The sequence below is a fragment of the Pleurodeles waltl genome, chromosome 2_2 (genome assembly GCF_031143425.1).
Source record: "Pleurodeles waltl isolate 20211129_DDA chromosome 2_2, aPleWal1.hap1.20221129, whole genome shotgun sequence".
In the NCBI taxonomy this organism is placed as follows: domain Eukaryota; kingdom Metazoa; phylum Chordata; class Amphibia; order Caudata; family Salamandridae; genus Pleurodeles; species Pleurodeles waltl.
Window position 1 is genome coordinate 1,041,173,282 of NC_090439.1, and position 25,915 is coordinate 1,041,199,196.

Below are 25,915 nucleotides of genomic sequence, written 5' to 3' on the forward strand. Positions count from 1 at the left end.
CAGAATGTGCCAATTTTCAGCTTAACAGTGCATTGCTGCCCTTCTCATGGATTCAGGTTGGCAAAGACACACTACTTGCAGTCCTGACCTTTGTCATGGCATGGTAAAGTAACCCCTATGGCCTACAGGATTGCCAATGCAAAAATAAATACAGCAACATGTAAGGTGTACTTACCAACATTTCCGCTGACCTCAATTTCAAGGTGATCCAAAAGGTCCTGTTCATGGGAGATCAGGTCTGCCAAGAGGTGCTTCAGATGCTGGTCAGCCCGCTGACTATGAAGATACGGGTCAGCTGGAACAGCACCTTGCCCCAGCGCAGTTTCCGTGCCTATGTTGTGTAGCCCATGATGACACAGCCACCCATGGCCAGCATGTTTGGGAGGTAGTGGCAGACCATCCATATGAACCCTCCCGGCTCATCAACTGTCATTCTCCTGGTCCTTCCCTCCTCTGACATGTTGCACACTAAAAACAATGCAAACCTAAAACCCACAAAAAAAACAACTAACCCCAACTATCTGAACAAACGTATCTCCTCCAAAGACAAACACCTGAAAATACTCAGATATTAACAGCACAAAATGACAAATACACAACAAATGAGACTTTAGTGACAAAACACAGACAGCAGACAGCGCAAAAGACTCAAACCTAACCACTCCTCACACCAGGGCAAGCACCATACAACCTCTAAAGCACAGACAAATATACTGTAAAGGGAAAGTGAAAGTTAGTTCACTTTTCCATGCGTACAGCAAGGAAGTTCTATTACAACACTTCCTGGGCGTATGCGTCACATTTTTATGACATGCTTTGTTTTTTTATGCCTGACAGCCATGCGGGTCTTTTTGAAGCATAGGGCATAAAATTTTAGTTTAGAAGCGCAGGTGCCAAGCGTCGATTTTTGGATACACTATTTTTTTTAAATCACCATATGTGTCAATTTTTTTGATGCATGAAGTTTAGAGGGAAGGCTGACAGGGCACTCAGTATCAAATTTCCTTCACATGTGCCATGCGTCTTTCATATTGAATGCTATGGCTAAATATGAATGAATGCATTGTATTTTTTGTACCAGAAACACAGAATTGTGTTTCCATATGTATATACGTCTGTGGGATGCATGGGAGGACTGATATTGGTTACAAATATGTATGAGTATGACACGTTTTCCTACAATCATGTTATCACATGTGTACAATGTGTGTACTGTGAGTGTCCATATGTGATGGAACTCCTATTGTTGGTCTAACACAACGCCATTTCAGAATTTCCACTGTTTGTTTCAACACACAGCATATGATAGCTGGCCCATGTGAGAAACATGTAATGCATATGATAACCTTGAAAAATGTTTATCTAGGGATAGTGGTGACTTGGCCTGGCTTATGATCCGCTAACCCAGAACTATGTAAGTGCAAGTGTGTGACAAACTCTGTCGTGTCCCTAGGGCCAGTCATCATGATGTAATGCAACACGTGTAATGTATAGTTCCCTATTGCATGCAATTTCCTGGATATGGGGTACTGACATATGTAATGTTGTAATGTATGATAGTGAGTGAAAAGTGTGATCAGTAATGCATACTACACTGGTGTGTTTAGGGCTGTGACTGGTATAAATGTTCAATTCCATCATAGATAATTGTGTAACCATTGTAGCAAAGCTGTGTGCTCATAACACTGTCTAACATTTTCCCCTATGTAAACACATGTGTACTGTACTTAAATGTTCAGATTTTTATTTTTTAACACACACCATGTCATATGGTGAATATTCTCATTTGTCCATGCTCAAAGTTATTGGCCACACCAAGCCTGGACCACCTAGGTAGGACATGTGCGATATATTTTAGTGAAACTTTGGTTAGCACACACACTTTGACTGAACAATTACTCAGCCTTTTGTTTTGCAAGATGTCCCTTTAATACATAATCTGTATGGAAAGGCTGCTCTCAGACAGTGATAGCAGGCTAATCATAAGTGCTCTAGTGACACTTTGTATGCCCACACAGCCCCATTGTTGCTGGTGTGTGCACAAGTTGACTGTAGTCTCCTCAGCGCAGTTCACTGTGCACAGGCAGCAGCCCCTGACTGTGTAGAGAGTGGGTGTAGCCCACTCTGTGGATGGGGGCTGGTGTCCTCAAATTTAAATTCAGCATTGCAGTGCACAGTCAACTGCAGACATCCAACTGCACAGTTGTAGTCCCATGCCCAACTACATTTTGGTGACTTTTAGGTTGTTGATGTCAGCCTTGTCCTATTGTACGAAAGAGATTACAGGTTGTTTGTGTTGGACTAGTCTCTTCATTTACTAGGGATTAACATGAATGTCTACATATGTGGGATTTTTTCCTCTGATGCATTGTTAGATCATTGGTAGATAGTGGAACCAGGTCATATTTGCAGACCCAGGGTACAGATAGTACCAGTTGCCACTTGCTACTGTCACATTTGTTTGTGCTGGCCAAGCACACAGTTGTAGTTGTTAGCAATATGACTGTGATAAGTACTGTCCTACACAATGTGTGTGAATATATGTCTGGTGTTACATGGCAACATTGTTGTTTAGTATGTTGAGTATTTGACAATGTGTGATCATTCACACACATTAAAGGCAGGTTGTGTGATAAATGTTTCTAGGGCAACGTTGCTGGCACACTTTCTGCAGATTTCCCTTAGTACACATCTTCCTGCTCCTCACTGTCCCTTCATTCATGCACATCTTAGTGAGTCATATTTGTCAACTTTAATCATGGACATTGTTTCTTCTACAGGCTAAACAATATTTGCCATAAAATTTCTAGTGTCTGCAAGATGAGATGACTGACCCCCACACATCACTGAACGCCAGCCACAGCACTTATGTGGTGCCTGAGTCACATGCACAAATTGGATGCCAAAGATATGTAAAGAAGTGTCTCAGCTGTCCTTCCCCATTTCTTTGTTTGACATGAGCACTCACACACAGCTGCATTCCCCAACATTTGTCGCATGCACTGTGAGTGTATTTAGATTGTGTGGACACTCCTGACAGCTATGAGTAGAACATGCAAGTTTCACCATGTCTGTGTCCTTCATCGCACGTACAGTTTGCCAAGGCATTGTGACTTGTTTTGACAAACTGAAGAGAGTCTGGCACACCTAGACATTCAGGTGTTTTGTCCTCTGCAGTTAACTCTCTATTTGACATGTGAGTGCCACTGAGGGGTATGTTTTAGGTTGTCACCTGTGATTGTGACATTCAGACATTGATTTGTTAGATAGCAGACACAGACCTACTGTTGTATGTACTGTCTACTCTTGTCCTACCTAGGCCAAACATCTGATCAGCAGTCTTCACATGTTTTTCCTGGGTTGCTACTGACAAATGTCAGCCAAACACACTTGTGTGATTTGAGCGTGGCAATGCCACTTATTTGTGCAACAGGCTATGCCTACATTTCACCAACACATGTAGTAGTGCATTGTACGTAGTTGTTTCTTGTTCCAGAGTGTGTTCCTAATTTATTTACATCTTTTGTGGTCTAGTAATGCTTTCTAAGATGTGGGCGAGTTTAAAAGGTATGTAAAGGTGAAAAGAAGTACTCTATGACAAATCTCAGTTCAACTGATTTATTGTCAAAACTTTGCTCATTGATGATTGGAATACAGTCTCTAAGTGAAGAAATTGTTCTCAATATTGTCCCTTCTGCATGCTCCAGCAGCACAGTTTTGTTGTTCCCCATCCTCCTATTGCGCATCTTTGTCTTCATCTTCATCCCTCGGATCCTCTACCTGTTCATCCCAGGGGACATTGGTGTGTACAAAGATGTTGTGCAAAATTGCACAGACTAGTAATATTATGCATACAAGGGGTGATGCATATAATAGACTTCCTCCAGTTAGACCTAAGCACCTGAACCTGGATTTCAGTTTGCCAAATGTCCTCTCCACCACATTCCTTGTCCTTTTGTGTGCTTCAATGTAAGCCTTCTCAGGATCTGTAGGTGGTGTTCATATGGGGTCATGACCCAAGGCTAGATGACATAACCTTGGTCCGCTGCAATGGAATGGGAGAAACAGTGTCAGATGTACATTTGTGTTTACTGCTAATTGGCCAGGTACTTTTTTTTAGTGGAATTGTGAATCTGACTTGCATCTGGCATCGTGTATGTTCCTTTTTACATGCATGGTTGTATGGGGAACAGGATGTGGTGGGATGTGAGGCAGATGATGGTGTCCAGGCCATGTAGAGGAGGAAAAGGATAGTTGTGAGACACCACCCTCTCGTGCTGCAGTACTCTGAAATGATCCAGAGGCCAGCATGTGGAGCACGGCCAGGAGCTTGGTCATGGGTGGCATGGTTGTAGAACTTTCCACTCTTGCCATGATTTTCGGGAGCAATGTGGTGGAGCAGCTGTATGATGGAGTCCCACTTGAGATGGTCTAGTCTGATATCCTCTCCTTCCCTGAGGCCAAGGATGGATATGCACTGCCGAAATATTCTCTCTGTCCTTCTGCACTGCCTTTGGGGCTGCAGGGCTGCAGGGGTGGTGGATGAGGATGCTGGGGTGGTGATGGTGGCACTTGGTATCATTGCTGTCATCGTCTCTGGGTGCCGAGCTGTAGCAGTAACAGGTCCATCTTGTCCATTTGTTTGCCAGAGCTCCTTCTGTGTGTTTTCCTTATGTAGTTGTTGATGTGTGTTATTTTAACACCTGGACTTCCGAGGTGTTAATATTTTGAAGCTAATCGGAGCGATCCCAAGCATGCGTCTTTTTTCAGTTGGCTTGTAAATATGGTGCTAGTGGGCCAACATCATTTTTTAGGAGGGTATGCCTAATTAGCATATCATTGTTGTTACACTACGCAAGGTGAAGCAGTGCCCCTGAAGAATGATGATAACTACAGAAAAGTGGCGTTAGACTGCTCTAGCACCATTTTGTAAATGTGTCCTTGGCTTAGAGCCGCTCTCGCATAAAACAAATGGCACAAAGGTGGGACAAACTTTTCTTAAATTTGGGCCGAAGTACCTTACTCAGTCACTCTAAAGGCTCTGCTCTCCTACCCAAACTATGTTCAGAACAATACGAATACAACCAAATCCTGAGTGACAGACCAATAATAGATCAATGTGGTCAGCGTGGGCAGGCTATGTAATATTAACAAATCTGGTAAGTCTCTGGCCAGCTATCTAAAATACACAAAGAACAGATTGCTCATACTGGCCATTAAACACCACGGAACATTGGTCACCACCTCCACAAATGGCATACTCAAAGCCTTCAAGCACTTTATGAGGAGCTCTACAACTCTAATGATCACTTCTCTCAAACCAAGATCACTGACTATCCCACCTCTTGCAACCTTCCCAAAACATCACAGGAGGACTACTTAACTATTAATCAATACATAACAGAGGATGAAATCATCGCAGCTATATGATCTCTTAAAACTGGAAAAGCCCCTGGCCCACATGGCTACTCTGCTAAATTCTATTAACTCTTTAGCGACATTGTGAGGCTCCCTCTGCAGGCAGTTTTTCTCCAATATGCTTCTACTGGTCTCATTACGGGTTCCGCCACTGAAGCTACCATCATAGTTATGCCTAAAGAAGGGAAAGACCACCTAAATATCAAAAACTACAGACTGATCTACCTTATCAATATTGACCGTAAGACCTACACAAAGATGGTAGCCCACAGACTCGAAGAAGTCATTCAGGAATTGATCACAAACTCACAAATGGGCTTCCTTAAAGGCAGACTCACGGCAGATAACATCAGGACATTCTGCCATGTCCTTGAAAGAGCTAAACTATCCAATTCTCCAACAGAGGCCTTAGCGCTCGACACGGAGAAAGCCTTTGACAAGGTCTCCCGGCGTTTTTTATGCATGCCACCCTACAAAAATATACCCTCAGAGAGAACTTCATACTTATGACTATGGCTCTTTATTTAGGCCCTACTGCAAGAATAAGGGTTAATGGTCTCTTATCTCAACCCTTTGTTCTTTCTCAAGGCACTAGCCAAGGATGCCCCCTTCTCCTGTTGTACTTCTTTTGGTTATCGAACCGTTAACAGTTACTTTTAGAGATAATCCAGGGTTAACAGGTATCAAATTTGCATCTGGCAGGCTTGTAGTAGCTGCCTACACAGACAATGTTTTGCTATTTACTGAAGATGCTCCACAAGTAATACCAATAATTATGGATGAAATAGATAGATAGGTACTCACAAGTGGTATGCTACTCCTTAAATAAAGATAAAACAGGGGTATTCCCCCTAAATGTACACTGCACTGCTGCTGTGTTCAGTAATCTTGGCCTAAAATGGCAACCCACAGGCATCAAATACCTAAGCATCTGGATCTCCTCAGACCTTAAACAATCGGTTGATCTTAATGAACAGAAGACACTCATTCAAATCTGTGAACTTCTTTCCACATGGTCACCTAAAAACATCACTTGGTGGAGACGGTGAGACCAGTAAAAATGATGATAGCCCCCCTGATTAACTTTATCTCTGATATGATACCGGTGACACTATCCCCTTCTTTATTTAAATTGGTGGACAGCTACATCTCTGACTTCATATGGAAAGGGAAAAAGGCGAGATTCTCCATGAAAATCTTGAAGAGTGGTAAAGGCTCCAGTGGTGTACATCTCTCGAACAACACCAGGTACCAAAGAGCATACGTGATTACTCAGGGAATGTGGTGGCTGAGACCATGTGACCCTAGCCCTGCCCCATGGCTCAATATTGCAAAGCTTTTGGCAGCAATGATTGCTTCCAAAACAAACTGACATTTTTCACCTTATGTTCAAGTCGAGCACCTTCCCTGCAATGTGGAATAAAGCCTTTGGGACCCCTCTCCTAAAGAAGACCTCTCTTGATCCTACAGATCCTAGTAGCTTCCATCCCATTTCCTGTATAACCCTTCCCGCTACGTTTGTAGAAAACATTATGAACAGACAACTCATATCCAATCAAATAATCTCATGGATTCCACTCAATTTGGCTTTGAAGGTGGCTACAGCACAGAGACAGCACTAATTAAGGCCACTGAGAAGATCAGGGCATCACTTGACCAAGGCGGCAGCCCAGCCCTCATCCTGCTCGATCTATCAACAGACTTTCACATGGTTAATCACAGATTGCTGATGGACTGGCTAGCCAACATTGGGGTCATAGGTAAAGCCATAAAAATGCTGAACTCTTTTGTTCTTGGCAGAGAACAGACTGTTCAATTTGGGGAATTTGTCTCTCAGCCTTTCTCCCTCACGTGCAGGGTCCCCCAGGGGACCTCGCTTAGTCTAACGCTTTTTAACATAGACATCACCCCTTTAGCCAAACTAATAAAATCTTTTGGATTTTTCCTCATGCAGGACATCTACCTGGTGGCCAGACGACATAGGTCCTCTTCCCACACCGGTTAAAAAAACAGGAACCTGTGAGTACTAATTGACGATAAATTGAGTTATAACCAGCATGTCAACTCAGTAACCTCTTCCTCTTTTTTATGCTGAGGTCTATAAAAAAATGTCCCATTTATCCCAGTCAATCTTCAGAAAACCATGGTCATGTCAATGGTAATGGCTAAACGTGATTGTTTTAATGGCCTATTGTTCACCGCTTATCAGTATCTACTGACCAAACTCCAAACCCTGCAAAATGCAGCCGCCAGACTTTTACTGAGAATCCAAAAACATAATTTGGTTTTCGAATACATGAAAAACCTCTATTGGCTCCCCATAAGGCAGAGAATTACCTGCAAGGCATTCATTATTGCATACAAGGTGCAGCATGACTCTGGCGCAGATTATCTAAAACATTGCTTCAAATGGTATACTCCAGCCATCCCCCTAAGCTCAACATCTGCCAAACTTGCTGTCATCCTCAGGTTCTAAAGGGTGACTTGAGGAGGCAAAAGTGTTGTTCTGGGGGCAGCTAAAGCTTGGAATTCTTTACCCTGACACATTGGAGAGTCTCCAAACCTCCTAGCATCCAGAAAGGCTCTAGAAACCTGGCTGTTCAACATCTTCTATTGCCGCCTAGGTTCCTACAATGCTATCCAAGCTCAGAACCAAGACACCTCTGGGTATTTGAGTGCTGTACAAAACCAAAACACATAACATAACTTAATGGGACAACTCACAAAAGTCCCACCAGAGATTGACTTTCTAACATCTGTCCTAGGCCTCCATGCTAGTCACCGATTGACTGAAATAGACCAGCTCTCAGCACCTCTTATAGATCTCCTCCTCGCACTAGGCATCAAAACAGTACTTTCTGATTGGAAATCCACTTCCATGTGCGCCTTGGACAAATGGTGGAATTTACTATGTTCAATAAGAAGAACTGATAACATACTATTCTCCAAATTTCATGGTTCCTCGAGACCCTGACATATCTGGGATGCATACGATAAGAACCTACAGAAGAACCATCCCCCATAAAAACTCCTGCGGCCTTCCCCCTCTGGAGGTACTGCATGAAGCTGCCAAATCACACAGTCAGCTTTTTCCTACCCAGTGTAGCCCACTCCCCTGAACCTCACGTTCCTTCTGTTTTTCTTCCTCCTCCTGTGAACCAGCGGATCTGTTTCTCCCCTCCCTTTTTATTTCCCCTCTCCCTTTACCTCTCTCTCTTTCCTCTTTTGTAGTACACTCCATTTAAACAATCTGGTCTTTTCGCATCAACATCAAGCCACCAACTCCCAGAAGTTCCCACTATCATGCTTATCTTGATATACTTATTATCCAATGACCACTATGTACAGATTATTTTAGTAATACTGTATCACAGATATCTTTTTCTTTCTTCCTTCACTGAACTCTGGAGTGTACTGCATATAACTATATTGTTTGGTCCCTGTTCCTTTGATAATTTTTATGTTTTCTTGTACCTCCATTTTGAATAAAAATAAAAACTAGTTGAATTACAAAAAGGATAAAGATACTGATTAAACATAGAATCAGTCCTGATTAGATTACATTACTAACTTTGCTTTCTACATGTCATAGAAGAGAAGAAAAGGGAGATATCAAGTGACAAATTGCCCTTAGGCCTGATGAAATTTCCCAAAACTCACTGCACTTATACATGTTGGTCTACCATTACAATTAGATGTGAACATGATTTTGTGGTTTTAGCTATGTGCTATGTGGCACCTTGAATAAAAACACTGGAGGCCACCCTGAACACATTTTTAATTCCTTTAGAAAATCTCTTCTTTCAGTAATATGAGAGAACCAACTGAATAAAGGGGACACAGTAGTCTATACGAAGCAATACCAACAGATTGAGTGCAGTCAAGTCTTTAGATGGTGTAATATCCAGTCCCCTCCAAAGGAATTCTGATTCTTGAACAAGAAGGAGCTTAGCAGGTCCCCTTCTCACTTTCACTCACAGGGACAAAGTGAATTGACCCAATGCTACCATGATGTATCTCCTTTTACCAAAGATTGTTGATCTTTTCACTCTAACCAAACACACACACAGTAGGTTAGCTTCTTGTGCCTTTTTCTGGTCAGGGCCATATGTCCAAGCAGAGAAAAGAGAAATGGTAACAACCAGCATAGAGTTAATAGCAGGTGTACTTAAATGGGGCTGTTCAGGAATTACAGTATTGTCGGTGGACGGTGCACTCTCTAGATTTCTATATGTTGCTGATACTTATCAATCAATCAATCCATCCAGATTTATAGAGCATGGCTGATTACCCACAAGGGTATTCAGGTGCTGAGAACATAGCTGCTAGGGGGTTCAGGTGAACCATCAGGTCTTGAGTCCTTTCCTGAATTCCAGAAGAGAGGATGAGGCCCATAGGTAAAGGAGAAGGTCATTCCCGGATTTCACATCTCTTCTGAATGGGGGTGCCAGTGGAGCTTCTTGGGGTTGACGGTGTGCATCTGTATGGGGAGGTCGAGAATGAGTCTGGTCACTGAATTCCTTATGGGTGGTAGTCTCTTCAGAAGGTGAGTGGTGATGCCAATGTAGAGTGTGTTGACATAGTCCAGCTGGCTGGGGACTAGGGCTTGAGTGATGGCTCATCTGGTGCTGATGGGACGCCATTTGAAGACCTTTCAGAGCATGCAAAGAGTGAGGAAGCAGGCAGAAAAGCCTGGGTTGATCTGGTTTTTCATGGTGAGCTTGCTGTCCAGGATGATGCCTAGGTTGCTTGCGTGGTCTGCTGGAGTGGGTGCTGGTCCTAGTTCACAAGGCCACCAGGAGTCGTTCCACAGGGAGGTGTTGATCAGCAATTCCGTTTTGTCTCTGTTGAGCTTTAGGCAGTTGTTTTTCATCCAGACGGCAATGCCCATCATGCACCTGTAGAAGTTGGCCTTTGTGGTGGAGGGGTCTTCCGATAGTGAGAGTCTGAGCTGAGTGTCGTATGTGTATGATATGATGTTCATTTTGTGGGTTCTGACGATGTAGACCATGGGAGTCATGTAGCTATTTAACAGTGCAGGGCTGAGGGATGCGCCTTGAGGGAAGCCATCACAAATTAAAAAGAGTGTTAATATAATTTGCACCTGATTTTTAAACTCCATTGTGAAAATGCTGTCAGGGCCTGATTATGAGTGCTCTTTCTTTGATGCAATAATTATTACACTTCAGATATTACCAAACATAGGTTTTCAGAATTTACTATGCGTGATATTTAGTGCATATTAAGACTTTTTGGGGAACTCCATACAGATTTTGGTGCTTAGTAGGGGTGTGCGAAACTTGTGTGTTGTGTTTTCCCTAAGTATATGACTTTTCTGCAAAATTATGTGAAATGATGCATCATTATGTGATTTGTAAATCTGTCATTTTACCCATTTTTGAACGAAATTCGTTCTCATATTAATTTTTGACACAAGGATGCGTTTTATTCTTAACAATAGTACAAAAGGAAAGCACCAGGAGCAGCAGCCGACCGTGTGTTTTGGTTTAGCATGAATGGCGTGTAATCACGCAAAGTGGCATAGATACGTTTGGAAATTTCATATAATAAACATAAAAATGAAATTCCCGTAATTTCACAAATTTTGCTGCCAGGAGTTATATATAACCCAAGGCTACTGCTTACCACAGTAAAATCTGCATGCCCTTACAAATACTGGACCATTGGTAAGGGGAAGCCAATTTACCTGCCAATTTTAATGGAGGTTTCAAACGTTATCACGCCCACTTATAACGGAGTGCGATAAAACTCGCTGCACTTTTAATTGCGATTCTAATATAGTGGGCCATATGTAATCATGCCCTTTCTGTTCTGATGCAGCTCGGAAACTCTGTAAAGGGTATATTTGTAGGCGTGAATTCTACATACATTTGATAGATTGACTGGATCTGATACAGGTGAAAATAAGCCCAAAATGCAGAAAAATCTTTGCTGGGGGTAAAGGCATTTGATAATTTTAAGAAAGTAGAAAAATCTCATATTTGCATCCAACTTTGCCAATGCAATCAGTTCTAATGTCACGAGGGTACTTAGGCAACCTATTGATGCATATAATGAACAAGTTGCTTCGTGTTTTTTCTTAATTGCGTTTCTTGATTCGCGAAAATCACGTTTTTGTCTTTTTCTTTTTAACATCATGTCAAAAACTCTGAAGACCTTATAAAATTCTTCTCCATCTCTAGTTAATTTCCTAGCTTTTTCACGTGGCTTGTCTCCGGACTCGCAATGAATTCCATTGTATTGTGCAAAATGTATGGACAAAATATATCCATCTTGAAATGAAAACAGCGGTACGTTTCTTTCTGCATCTACTGCCGTTGTTAATGCACAATGCTCCTTAATTATAAAAGCCGATCGGATGCAGTTTCACAAATGCAATGTGAAACGATTTCCTGCAGGTTTGCGAGAGTATGCGGAAGGAAAGTCATCGGCTATTGTGTAGCAGGTGCAATAGTTGCATATTTTGCATACATTTTCCTTTTCTATTTTCTCTTTAATTTCTGATTCTCCTCGCTTTCTCCATTTCATGTCTGTGTTTTCATTTTCTACGCAGCTGTTCGCGGATTATTTCCTTAGTTTTAAGAGCAACGCTTTTTTCATGTTCGTGGATGTGCTTGTCGCTTCACATATGGTTTAGACCTTGTGTGTTCTATCCTCAAAGGAGTTAGGGGTTTACTGGTGCTATTCCTGCTAATTGAGAACAAAGGACAGGTGCAGTTATTTTTCTCTTGTTTCATTCACCTATGTCCAATCATCTCAGATATTAACATTGAGCAGAGAAACGTATGCTGTGTATAAGACGTTGGCTATTATACAATTTGTGCTGCGATTTCAGTAGAGAATATCGAATCCGATATACAATAATGTAACCACAATACCGAAGGGCAAAGTATTCAACAGGTAAGTGTCCAGAGGGAGGTAAGAAGTAATGGTCCTTCGCATCAACATACTTTAAAATATGTACGTATATAGAGTGGACAGTCCTTTTATGTGCAGAGGGAGGTAAGGAATTACGATACTTCAACTTTACACACATACACGCATGCATGCGCGTGCACGTGCATTAGAAATGGGGTTTCTGGTTGGCTTGGGTATGTACCACCCACTCCAGTCAGGGCGAGGGAGTTACACAGCCAAGATAACGTGTGGTCGCCGCCTTGGTAGCTTAGCACGAGCAGTCAGGCTTATCCTAGAGGCAATGTGGAAAGCGATTGCACAACACACATATCATATGTGACGCACTATCCCCACCACAAAGGAAACACAACACCAAGTTATATAAAAATAAACTGTATTGTACACATCATCAGACCAAGCACAAAATGTCGGTAATACCCTGCACAGTACTATTACTCTACGAAAGCCAGCAGTAGTCACATAAAACATATAGGTCACTGGTTATTCTGCAACATAAGCAGTAGTCAGGAAAACATTGCTAAAAGAATGTACATGTCATAATAAACATATATCCTCATGAATGCATAAAGTCACAGTAATCACATTACCAACAATGCACATGCCCTAGTAATCATACCATCCTAAATGCCTATCCAAGGAACATCAGAGAGCACAAAGACACATCACGAAAAACAAATCTCCATAAGTGCGTAGGTCATAAGAAAACAAATGATCATTGCTACAAAAACAACCTCATGACTGCACCTAACACAACAGCAGGAATGCACATATCATTTGGCAATATTCTCACCAGGTCCCTAAGTGCAAAAACGATGCAGGCCAAAACTGGGACTTCTGTGTCCCATCCGTGGAGCTCCTCTGCTCCGATCTTCGTGCAGTATTTGCAGGACCGGGGACCTCTGTTGAGGGTAGCCACCCTGGCCTGCTATGTGTCACAAGATGCAAGTGGAAGAGGGGGGCCCAGGGGCAACAGGGGACCTCGGTCGAGGTTACAACTACACCTGCGATCCACCAAATAACAGGGGGCCCAGCGTGGATGGGGAACCTCCATTGAGGCTACCACTCTAGCATGGAGAGAGGGCCCAGTGGAAACAGAGTACCTCCGTGAAGGTTTCTTGCCTGCAAGTCTCACGACTGAGATGGGGGCCCGGTAGAGCGGGGGGGCCTCCGATGAGGCTTTCATCCTGCCCTGATGATGCACCCTCATCTGACGCAAGGCGCAAGCTTCCTTCCAGCCCACCTAGGCTACTGCAATGAATCTCCCTGAAGACCAGTTCCTGCTTGTGCCCAGGGGCACTGCTGTAAGTGCTCCTGTGCCCTGGGGGTACTAACCCAAGAGCTCGCTCGCTCTGGATTTCCCTCTCTCATGCCCCAGGGGCACCCTACTGAACGCTCTCCGATGTCACAATCGGCCCAGGTTGGGACGGTGCTTTCTCCTCTGGGGAGACACGAAACAGCGCTCTCGAAGCGCGATACAAGAATCAATTAGAGCGCTACTGCGTGCACCCCAACGAATAAAGGAAAGCATTTCTCATGCACTTTGCTCCATTATATGAGTCTTCATGTACAGCGCTGAGCTTGCGCTGGAAAACAAGGAGTTGCAGGGGGGAAGGGGCCACAGCACTCAACCCCCGGGGACACAAGTGGAGCACAAGGCGGTAGGGCTCAACAGCAGGCCAACACAAGAGGGATGCATTCAGGGAGTTCTCCTAGTGACCCAGAATGTCACAGGTCAGCACAGCAGCAGCAGTCCCAGGCAGTTCCTGGTGAGTCTCTCTAGCTGCATTCTGTGTCCATGTCAGTTATTCCAGAGTGTATTTTCTTGTTTCAAGGTGGCTCTCTTAACACAGGGAAAATCCCCTGTATTTATACTCAGTTTCTGCACAACACTTACAAAGCGGGGGAGAAGAGGTTCCAACATGTTACTGCTGGTTCTAGGAATGTCCCCTCTATCCTCCAGCACAGGCTCCAGACAACAGTTGGGGGTAAACAAGCCCTTTGTGGGAGGCCAGGGCACAGCCTTTAGAAATGCAGGTGTGTCCCGCCTCTCCTTCTCTCAACCAAGGAAGACCATTCATTATGCAGATGCACCTCTGTGATACCTCCACCCTCCCTGTGTAAAGGTTGTCTGAAAAGTATGCACAAAGCCCAGCAGTCACTCTGCTTCAGATGTGGATTGGAGTCAAGCTGCCAAACACCAGAGTCATAAGCACAGAGAAATGCTCAGTTCTAGAAGTGGCATTTCTATAATGGTAATAAAAAATCCACCTACACCAGTAAGCAGCATTTATCACTACTATTACAACCGTACCAAACATGCCTACGCTGTCCCGCATAGATCAGTCAATACCCCCTACACATAAGGCAGGGCATTTCACCTGCAATCCTATGAGTAAGACAGCACCCATAGAAGTGAGAAACCAAAAAGGCTGTTTGTCACTAGCAGGACAGGCCACACAACCAGGCACATGTATTGTCTTCCACATACATAGCACTCTGCTCATAGAGCTAGCTATGGCCTACCTTAGGGGTGACTTATATGTAGTGGAAGGGGAGTTCCAGGCCTGGCAAGCAAATTTAAATGCCAGGTCCCTCTGGCAGTAAACTGAGCACGCATGCTGTGCACTAGCAGGTCTGAGACAGGTTTGAAAGGCTACTTCTGTGGGTGGCACAAGCAGCACTGCAGGCCACTAGTAGAATTAAATTTACAGGCCCTGGGTATGGGGATACCACTGTACAAGGGACTTACAGGTAAATTAAATGTGTCCATTAGGTGCAAACCAATCATACCAACTTAAGAAGGGAGAGCACCTGCATTTTAGCACTGATCAACAGTGATAAAGTGCTCAGAGTGCTAGAGCCAACAAGAGATCAGAAAAAAAGGAGGAAGGAGGCAAAAGGTTTGGGGATGACATGGCAAAAAGGGCCATGTCAAACAATATAAATATATATATTTCAAAACAAATCCCTTTCAGGGTTAGCAGGATGCATACATTATGCAAAAAATAAGAAATAACTTCTTTGGGTAGTTCCCAAGTTTAGGTGGATATCAGCTCCAGTAAGGAGCACCCTGCAACACCTGTGTCAAACCTATGTTTAAAGACTTTGCTGTATAACTGTCAAAATACATTGGCCCTCATTACAACCCTGGTGGTTGGCGGAGAAGCGGCGGTCTTACCGCCAACAGGCTGGGGGTAAAATCTTTGGAATTATGACCATGGCGGTTACCGCCATGGTCATCCGCCACTTCTCCGATCCGACTGCCAGGGAGGAGACGAACGCTGGGCTGGAGACCAGGGTCTCCAGCCTGGCGGTCGTCACAATACCGCCGGCGGTATCATGACCCAGCTGACCGCCATGGATTTCATGGGGTTAGGAACCGCCATGAAATCCATGGTGGTGAGCACTATCAGTGCCAGGGAATTCCTTCCCTGGCACTGATAGGGGTCTCCCCCACCCACATCCCGAGTCCTTCCCCTACACCCCCATCACCCCTGCCACCCCCAAAGGTGTCAGGACCCCCCTCCCCGCCCCTACCCCCAACATTACATTACACATTCACACCCGACATGCACGCAGGCACCACCAACACACATACCCGCACACACACCAACATACATGCCAACAGCCACACACACAGTCATACGCACACACCCACATTCAGACATATTCGCACACATCCATACAGACATACCTACAGACAGACACGCACTCATTTCCAAACACACAACACCCCCGCATGCATACACGCACTCACACACCCCCTCTACATACACACATGCACACCCCCACGCACCCACACATCACACAATGCCCCCCCACCCCCCTCCCCTACCGGACGATCAACTTACCTGGTCTGTTGATCCTCCGGGAGGGGACGGGATCCATGGGGGCAGCTCCGCCCCCGGTACCCCATCAACAGAACACCGCCACGCCGAATCACAGGATGTGATTCGGTGGGCGGTGTTCTGTTGACGGGGGGCGAGGTGCAGCTACCTCCACTTCCCCGCCATCCGCCAGTATGGTTGCTGGAGGCTCTCCGTCCTGAAAAGGACAGAGGGCTGCCAGCGGTCATAATGCGCCGAGCGGAAAACCGCCTGCACTGGCGGTCTTCAGCACGACGGTCCCTCGGCGATCTTGTAAAAAGACTGCCGAGGTTGTAATGACCACCATTGTCTCTATCTAGCTCAGTGTGGATAGCACTGTCCTGATCCTATGCTTAAACACTTAGCTAGATAAATAGACATTTAAGGTGAGCAAATCTAGAGTGTTGCTGGTGTTGCAGGGTGCTCCTTACTGGAGCTGCTCTCCACCTAAACTTGGGAACTACCCAGAGTTCTCTCTTTTTTTTGGGCATAATTTATGTATCACTCTAACCCTGAAAGGGATTTGTTTTGACTTATACTGGGTGCTCCCTTCTGTCTGCATAAAGCTAAACCTCTCTGAAGAGCTCTAATGAGAGCAAAACATGTGTCAGAGGTTGCTTTTACTCATTCTAGGTTGGCTTGAATGGTATTTTACCAGTCCAATGCTGTAATACTGTGCCTGGAGTGGTAAATGGCTTATGTCATTTTACAGCTCGGTAAGACTGACTCTGTGTCAAACCTATGTTTAAAGACTTTGCTATACAAATGGCAAAAGACTTTGGACCATATTTATACTTTTTTAGCACTGCATGTGTGTCATTTTTTGATGCACAATCGACACAAACGTACAAAATACAATTATATTTTGTAAGCTTGCACTGCTTTTGTGTCAAAAAATGACACAAATGTGGCGCAAAAAAAGTATAAATATGGGCCTTTGTCCCTATCTAGCTCATGTGGATACCACTGTCCTGATCCTATGCTTAAAATCTTTGCTAGATAAACAGACATTTGAGGTGAGCAAATCTAGAGCGTTGCTAGTGTTGCCGGGTGCTCCTTGCTGGAGCTGCTCTTCACCTAAATTTGGGAACTACCCAGAGTTCTCTCTTCTTTTTTGCATATATATATATATGTATATGTGTGTAAAGAGGGGACAGTCCTATCTTTTTATGTGCAGGGTCTCGACCAAGAGTGCAGAGAGTCCTCAGTCACAAAGTTACTACTCCTAATAGTGTAAGTTTACCTTTGTGACTCAGGCACTCAAACTTTATTCCTTATTTCCATGCAAAGCAAACCTAAACTTCACAAACATGATAAATTCTAAGGTCACAGTTATAGCTTAAATTTATAATTTATGCACCACTTGCAAATTATTAGACATGGCACACCTCCATACACACCATTTTCAGTTCGCTAAACTCACAAGCAATAACTATAACATGCTCCTTCTCCATGCACTGCTTTTACCCTTTTATAATATATCACTTATACCATATGAAATCATAACATTTGTAGCAACACTTACAACATCTTAGTTACATCATGGTTAGAACATGGTGCATGGTAGCATGATAAGTTATGGTTGTCGTGTGTTTAGTGAGCCGAAAACTGTGTGCATGGAGGTGTGTTATAATAATGTGTAGGTGGTTCATAAATTATGAATTTAAGCTGTAATGGTAATTTAAAAATGTATAACATTTGTGTTGTTTAAGTTTGGTTTGCCTAAAAACAAGGAATAAAGTCATAGTGATTTAAAGGTAGTGTGTAATTTATAAATTTAAGGTATAACTATAACTTTAGAATTTCTTATGCTTATGTAGTTGAGGTAAGGTTTGTACAAAAAGAATCTCTAAAGTTTTCCTAGCTATTACTAAGCTTTAAAATTGGTTGTTTTCATTGAATTTCAATGCTTTTTTATTTCAAATAAAAATGTGTTTCAGTGTTGTCAATGTGGTTTGTTGTACAGTATAGTGTAGTAGAGTATAATGTCATGGAGTGGAGTGGAGTAGAGTGGAGTGCTGCATCATAGAGAGGAGTAAAGTGTCAGAGTGGAGTGGCATCTCATACAGTGGTATGGGATACAGTAGAGTGGAGTGGGATAGTGTACAGTCAAGTATAGTGTCATAATTTGAAGTGGCGCCTCATAGAGTGGAGTGCTGTGTTGTAAAGTGTTGGACAATCTCATAGAGTGTTGTACAGTGCAGTGCAGCAGGATAGAGTGGAGGAGAGAGATGTACAGTGGCATGTACGTGGTTAGAGTGGAGTACAGTATTGTACAGTGCCATAGACTGTAGTAATGGTTTGTAGAGTGGAGGAGAGTGTTGTAGAGAGGAGCAATGTAGAGTGGAGTATCTAACAGTGGTGTAATGTGGGGTAAAGTAATGTATAACTGAGTCAAGGGAAGTGTAGCTGATTGGAGTTGCATAGGATAGAGTGGTCTATGTTAACTTAGCCTCAGGTAGCCCTCGACACCACATTGTATAAAATGGATGTTTCACCCTGCACAGTAAGTGTTTATTATTTATGCTGCACACAGTCAAGTAAAGTCATATTTCCACTGAAGTAAAATTTCCAATATGGGCTTAGTATTATTTAAATATCTGAAGACTTCTTCCGCTATCTAACTGTACTGTATTAATTAACAGTAGTTAACTGTCATTTTGTAACTAGTTTCCTGCTATTTAGAGATGACATTAGCATAGGAGGATTGAATCAATATTCATATAGAGAGATAGTTGCCTCTATGGTAAAGCAATATGACGTTTACTAAAACAGTAATCTGAATTGCCAAAATTGTAATTCCTTTGCTCACAGAATGATGAATTTGAGATAATCATGTTCTATTAAAAGAGTTTCTATATCAATCCTCGATTTTGGGTGTGCACTAGAATTTTCCTGACAACTTTCCGATGCTGCTAGGGATGCTGTGCAATTTCTTACTGATTTTGCTGCTCATTTGGGACTTTGTATTTTTCTGATTTTGCTAAATATTCTTCATTGTCCTATTACTGAGAGTCTTTGTGGCAATGACTTATGAGTCTGCACATTAAAACGTCTATATTATACTCTTTTGAGTTTGTAATATTTTTTTCTAATGTGTCTAATTTCAACGTAGAGTTCACTTATTGAGTCAGTCCTTACTCAATTGTTCGCAATTTTGATATGCCATGCAGTGCCTCGTCCTGGGACACATTGCTTTACGAAACTGAGGTTTAACACAGTTCCCGACACATCCACCTATGGGGTGCTATTGAAATATCTTTTTGATGTGTCAGAATTTAGGGGTTCGCCACACTTACAGCTGTCATCATGCAGCATATTTCAATGAAACAGATCCAAAACTTCAACTTGCCTGATGCACAAACTTGTGATGTCTGTCGCTAAAATACCTGGGATAAATTTGGTCATTCTAGTTGCAAAGCAGAGTAGTTGGAAAGTTTGTAAGATCTCACTGGGCACAAACAGTGGAGATATTATGAACCAATCCAGGTGACAGTTGCCTCAGTAGGCGAAGGCTGTGAGGCCAGAGGCTTTGCCACAATCTCTAGGCTGACACAACATGTTACCCTAGACCTGAGACTTTGCCACCCACAAATCAATCAATCAATCAATCAATCAGTCCATTTATAGAGCGCGCTACTCACCAGAGAGGGTCTCAAGGCGCTGGAGAGGGGGGGGGGTGTTCCTGTGCTCGAAGAGCCATGTCTTAGGCAGTTTCCTAGAGGCGAGATGGTCCTGGGTAGTTTTTAGGTGTGCAGGGAGGGAGTTCCATGCTTTGGCTGCCAGGTAGGTGAAAGATCTTCGTCCAGCGGTGGTTCTGCGGATCTGTGGGATGGTGGCGAGGGCGAGGCTGGCTGAGCAGAGCTAACGGGTGGGCGTGTAGAACGAGAGGCGGCTGTTGAGGTATTTGGGGCCCATGTCGTGGAGTGCTTTGTGTGCGTGGGTGAGGAGCCTGAAGGTGATCCTCTTGTTTATGGGGAGCCAGTGCAGGTGTTTCAGGTGGGCGAATATGTGGCTGTGGCGAGGAATGTTGAGGATGAGGCGTGCGGAGGCGTTCTGTATGCGTTGTAGACGTTTCTGAATCTTGGTGGTGGTTCCTGCGTATAGGGTGTTTCCGTAGTCCAGGCGGCTTGTGACGAGGGCATGGATAACTGTCATTCTGGTTTCAGCGGGGATCCATCGGTCGATCGTCCGGTGTTGAAGCATGATGACAAGACGGCGTTGACTTGCTTGGTCATCGTGAGGAGGGGGCCCAGGATGAACCCGAGGTTGCGTGCGTGATCTGAGGGGGTTGGTGCGGTGCCCAGCGCCGTGGGCCACCAGGAGTCGTCCCAGGCGGATGGGGATTGTCCGAGGATGAGGACCTTCGTCTTGTCTGAGTTCAGTGTAAGGCGGCTGAGCTTCATCCATTCCGCAACGTCTTTCATTCATTCCTGTAGGTTGGTTTTGGCGGTGGTTGGGTCTTTGGTGAGGGAGAGTATCAGCTGGGTGTCGTCGGCTTAGGAGATGATGTTGATGTTGTGTTTGCGTGCAATGGCGGCAAGGGGGCTCATGTAGATATTGAAGAGGGTTGGGCTGAGCGAGGATCCTTGGGGTACGCCGCAGATGATCTCAGTGGGTTCTGAGCGGACGGAGGGAGGTGGACTCTCTGGGTTCTGTCGGAGAGGAACAAGATGACCCGGTCCAGGGCCTGTCCTAGGATTCCAGTGGTGCAAAGGCGGGTTATTAGGGTGCCATGGAACACCGTATCGAAGGCTGCCGAGAGGTCCAGACGTCCAAACGTTATTTAAGGTTCTACTTCAGGCTTTGAAAGAGTGTACCATTAGTGTATAGGAGTGCCATTGAAGTCCTCGTCCGAGTCACATATGTAAACCAATGGAAGGCTGGCTGATTCCGCATTCACTTGAGAAAACATTGGCCAGCCATTTGTGCACTCTTTTTCTCCTTGGCCAAACATAGTCCAGGTTTTCCATACTACCATCAAGGCACTGCCTTGGGAACATCCATTGGTTTTCTGAGGAGACTGGAGAACTTTTTCTGTGCATTCCATCTGTTCATCTTTTTATGATGGGTGTGTGTCACTCCTGTGCAGATAGTGCCACAGTCGAGCAGGAATCAGAACATCCAACTCCTTGAGAAAGCAGTTTTCTGCACATTGCAGGTGAAAGCATTTCTCCACTGCCTTTGGCTAGGTTTGCACTATCCCAAAATCACATACATACACACATTGCTGAGTGGGGAGGTAGTCCTGATTTGACCAGTAATGGGAGATAGCAGCAGGATCAGGATTACCAGAGCATATCTGGTGATTCCTCTTGGACATTTCATCAGCTAAAAGCTGACGACAACAAGTAATAAGGTGAAAAGAAGGTCAAATGGGGAATTAAAAATGTATGGGTTGAAGTAATAGGTATTAGAGTGATAATTTCTCAGGCGATCATTAGAATCACACTCATAATTGGTAAGTCATTCTTCATTCAAAAATACCGCTACTTCTGGTGAGGGTAATTTTAAGTGCAAAACTACCATTGTACGATCACCAGGGCCTTTGGAAATGAATCCTTAGCTCTATGCTCGCAAGTTACACGAGTTGGTGCTCTGAATCATATATTTTTCTGCTGTTGCGATCATTACAAATCATGCACTTTGTTCTCCATTTTAGAAGCCTTTTGTTTGTACACAATATTTTTTTTTAAACCGACAGAAAAAAAGAGCTTGAGACACTTTCTTGTAGCAGTGAGCCACTTAACTTTTCAAACCTTGTCGGCTTCAAAGCCATTAAAATTGAAATAGCTCCGCCTGTGGTGAAATGACCGCTAGACTATTTTGTAGTTAGTAGGGCCGAAGTTCTCAGGACAGGATACTGTTTGCTACTGCTGCCACTCTATGAGAACAAGACTACAATTTTTCCCATAGCCTGTAGTGAATCTGATGTTTATTGGGACAGAAGGGAAGTTGATGTGCACAGTTGACATTTCAATATAATACCTGCCTGTTTGTCTAGAATAAACCTTCGGTTTAAGCTTTCCCTTTGAAACATATTGCTATTTTCATTTCAAACCTTTTCTTGAAGCCTTAGTGGCTGCTTAGATTTTATCTTTTGTTTTGGCGGGAAAGGTAGCTAATCGGATACTGAAGGAAACATCTAGGCACCAGTAATGTCATCCCCACTGTGCACTATTATTTTGTCGTATTTTTCTAGACGTGCACAGCTTGTAGAAAGAAATAATATTCACATAACACATAACATCAAATCGAAGACTTTGATAAATGACATCTAAGGTTGAATTGAGCTTTTCATGCTAATAACCGAAAAAGATACCACCTGCATGCATTACAAATATATAATGGAAGTGAGTATGCACTGCACCGCTGGGATATGCTGGGTGCCATTTCCTAGTGTTTCTTCCATTCTGGGCGAGATTATACAAACTGCCTGAGGATGCCTTTAACTCGAAGGAACATTTCAAAGGGTACATTCAGTGCAGAGGAAAAAAAAACCTGCTCTCTTTACCCAGTCCTGCATCGCTAACAATCATCCATAGCAGACATTCTAGCATATATTGCTTTACATAATGACGTCTGCCTGGGTTTTGAGAAGTATTGTATTGTCATTTACAGGATGGCTTCTTTAACGCCATAATACACATTGCAAGGTTGTGCCATTTCATTGTTTCATTAGGGCAACGAAAAATGTGTTTTGAAGCAACAAAAATCATTGTTCATGCCTGATTTGTGTAACCCAAATACAAACATTGATTGTTAATGCCACAAAACTGCACTGATGGAAACACAATCCATAGAGCAAAATGTAAAGTCCCACGAAATGTAAAGGAAAGCTACATAGAACGTTCGTGCAAGTTAGTAGGGCCATGGCAGTTCTAGCTCATGAAACATGCAGTAAAACACATTTGCTCCAGACTTGTTAAATGCCTTTCGTGCTCCATGCATCATATATTGGTTCCTAAAGAGTGACATTAGAGAGTGAGGACAACCATTTTTTTCTGCAGCAAATTAAAACATATATCATGAAATGTTTATTACGTATGTATATAGCGATGGGAAATAGTAATGATCATGCAAAATGGCACAGAAAATATTCGTTGCAGGGAATCCATACTCTCCAATCCGTACCATGTATAACTCTGTCTATAAGGCCATCTGGTTCCAATCATATATGCATGTGCACCTCAGAGTGGCTACAATCTCCCCTTGTGGTGTTTTAAGGAGTTGAGTACTTCCCAAAGCATAGCTGTCTTATTACACCCTGCTTGTACCCAACATATTGAGAACCATTCTTGCTTCTACATTATCATCTGTTGCTCTTGCACTCACCTTGCCTGACCATCGTTGTTGACATCCAGAGCCCATCCCCAGACTACCACATAAGGGCAGGTTGACTTTTCGGATCGTCATTGCTCCTGAGATTATTGCTGGGGCATCGGCACATCTGTGGCCATCTGTGCTTCCTGGTGACCTTGAGGCCTCACCCTCTTGCTTCTAGGTGCTCCTTGTGCCCTTCCACTGCTGTGCGCTACCACTCCACCAACTTGCCATCTGACTGAGATAGACATGGTGTGGGAATTACATCTTTCCAGTAGACATCTTGGAGGTAGCCCTCCAGCTGTGCTTGTGCAGGCTCACTTGGGCAGTAGACCTGTAAGTGAAAGGTCTACCTTCCCTCTTGGCTCTTTACAACATTCTGACGAACACAGAGTGTCCCTGCTACCAGTGCCTAAGACTGTGTCTGCCCCCTGTGTTCAGGTAAGAGGGACTCACCAGTCTCGGTGCTCGCTCTTGCTGTTACCATCTGGATATATATTTTTAGTTATGCCTAGAACTTATATTCTACGCTGCAAATTTACGTTACCTTTCACCCCATCTCTTTCGTCTCTCAATTCTTCTCTTTTCTGTCCCTCACTGTATTTTTTTCACCAAATTATTTATTTTCTTCTCATCTTTATTGTTCTCTTTTTACCCTTTATGTGGCATCTGGTTTCTTCTCTCCCTCCTTTAATCATGTATTTGTCTACCACTCCATTAAAAATCTGTTTTTAATATTGCCCTCCATTTTCTTCGACTGCAGACATTATCGCCCCTCTTCATTTGGCCTTTCATACTGCCTATTCAACACACACTGTTTTTGCTCTTTAGAATCATCTATATTCTACTCACCACCATAAACTGTCCTCTCTTGTCCTGCCATCTACATTCTCCTTTTTTGCTTTCTTCAGCACTGCACCTTCTTGATTCTCCCACCTCTGTTGTTGCACATATGTGTTTCTTTTGCTCTCCTTTTCCCCTTCTTCACGGGGTCTCCCAGTGGTCATTCCTTCCTCCCCTTCTTTTTTTATTTTACACTTCTGCCCTTACTAAGGTCATCGTTCCACCAATTTATTTTACAACCACTTCACTGCTCATTCCCAGGTTTTAATCTCGTTATCCACTTTCACTCCTACTACTCATGACACTGTTATCTCTCGCCTTTTGACAGTTAACTCATGGATGTCCTCCCAAACACTACATATCAACCCTTGAAGACTGAAATTGATTTCCTCCCTGTTGCTTCCTCTCCTTCTGCTCCTCCTTCTATTCCAATTTTACCTCATTCTATCCTGTTTTGGTTTATTTTTTTAAAATTAACTACCACACAAAATGGTGGTGGACTGTTTGAAATGGCCCTTTTTGCAGGGTTATCCCTAAACTTTTTGTCTCCTTCCTTCTAGTTTTTGTTCGCTTTAGGACTCTGGGCACTTTACCACTGCTAAGCTGAGCTAAAGTGCATATGCTTTCTGTGTACATTTTATTGTTCATTGGTATATCCATGATTGGCATATCTGATTTACTTTTAAGTCCCTAGCAAAGTGCACTAGTTGTGCCAGGGCATGTAAATGCTACTAGTGGGCCTGCAGCACTGGTTGTGCCACCCACATAAATAGCCCTGTAAACATGGCACACACCTGCCACTGCAGTGTCTGTGTGTGCAGCTTTAAACTGCCAATTCGACTTGGCAAGTGCACCCACTTACCAGGCCTAAACCTTCCCTTTTCATACATGTAAGGCACCCCCAAGATAGGCCACAGGTAGCCCCATGGGCTGGATTCAGTGTATGTTAACGGAGGGACATGTAATGATGTGTGTTACATGTCCTAACAGTGAAATCCTGCAAAATTCAGTCAAAACTGTTGCAAGGCCTATCTCTCATAGTTTAACACGGGGCTGCCTTTACATAACTTTAAAGTGCAGATTCCCTTTGAGAGCAGATAGAAATTTGGATATTGGGGTCTCTGAACTCATAATTTAAAAATACATATTTTAGTGAAGTTGGTTTTTACATTGTTAGTTTGAAAATGCCAATTTTAAAATGTAGGCATTTTCTTGCTTAAACCATTCTGTGACTCTGCCTGGTTGTGGATTCCATCTCTGGGTCAGTTTGACAGTTGGGTTGTTTGTGAATCCCCTCTAGACAGTGAGACAAAGGGAACCGGAATGTAGCCTGCGTACCCTAATGAGCCATCTGTGCTAGAGTGGAGGGAGGAGTGGTCACTTACACCTGAATGGGCTATGCCTACCCTCTCACAATACAGTCTCCAACCCCCTTGTGTGTGTCTGGGGCCTGGCCTTGACAACGCAGGACCTTGTGAACAATAGAGACTTTCGTATGAAGTTTGCCTACTTCAAAGGCAGAGAGG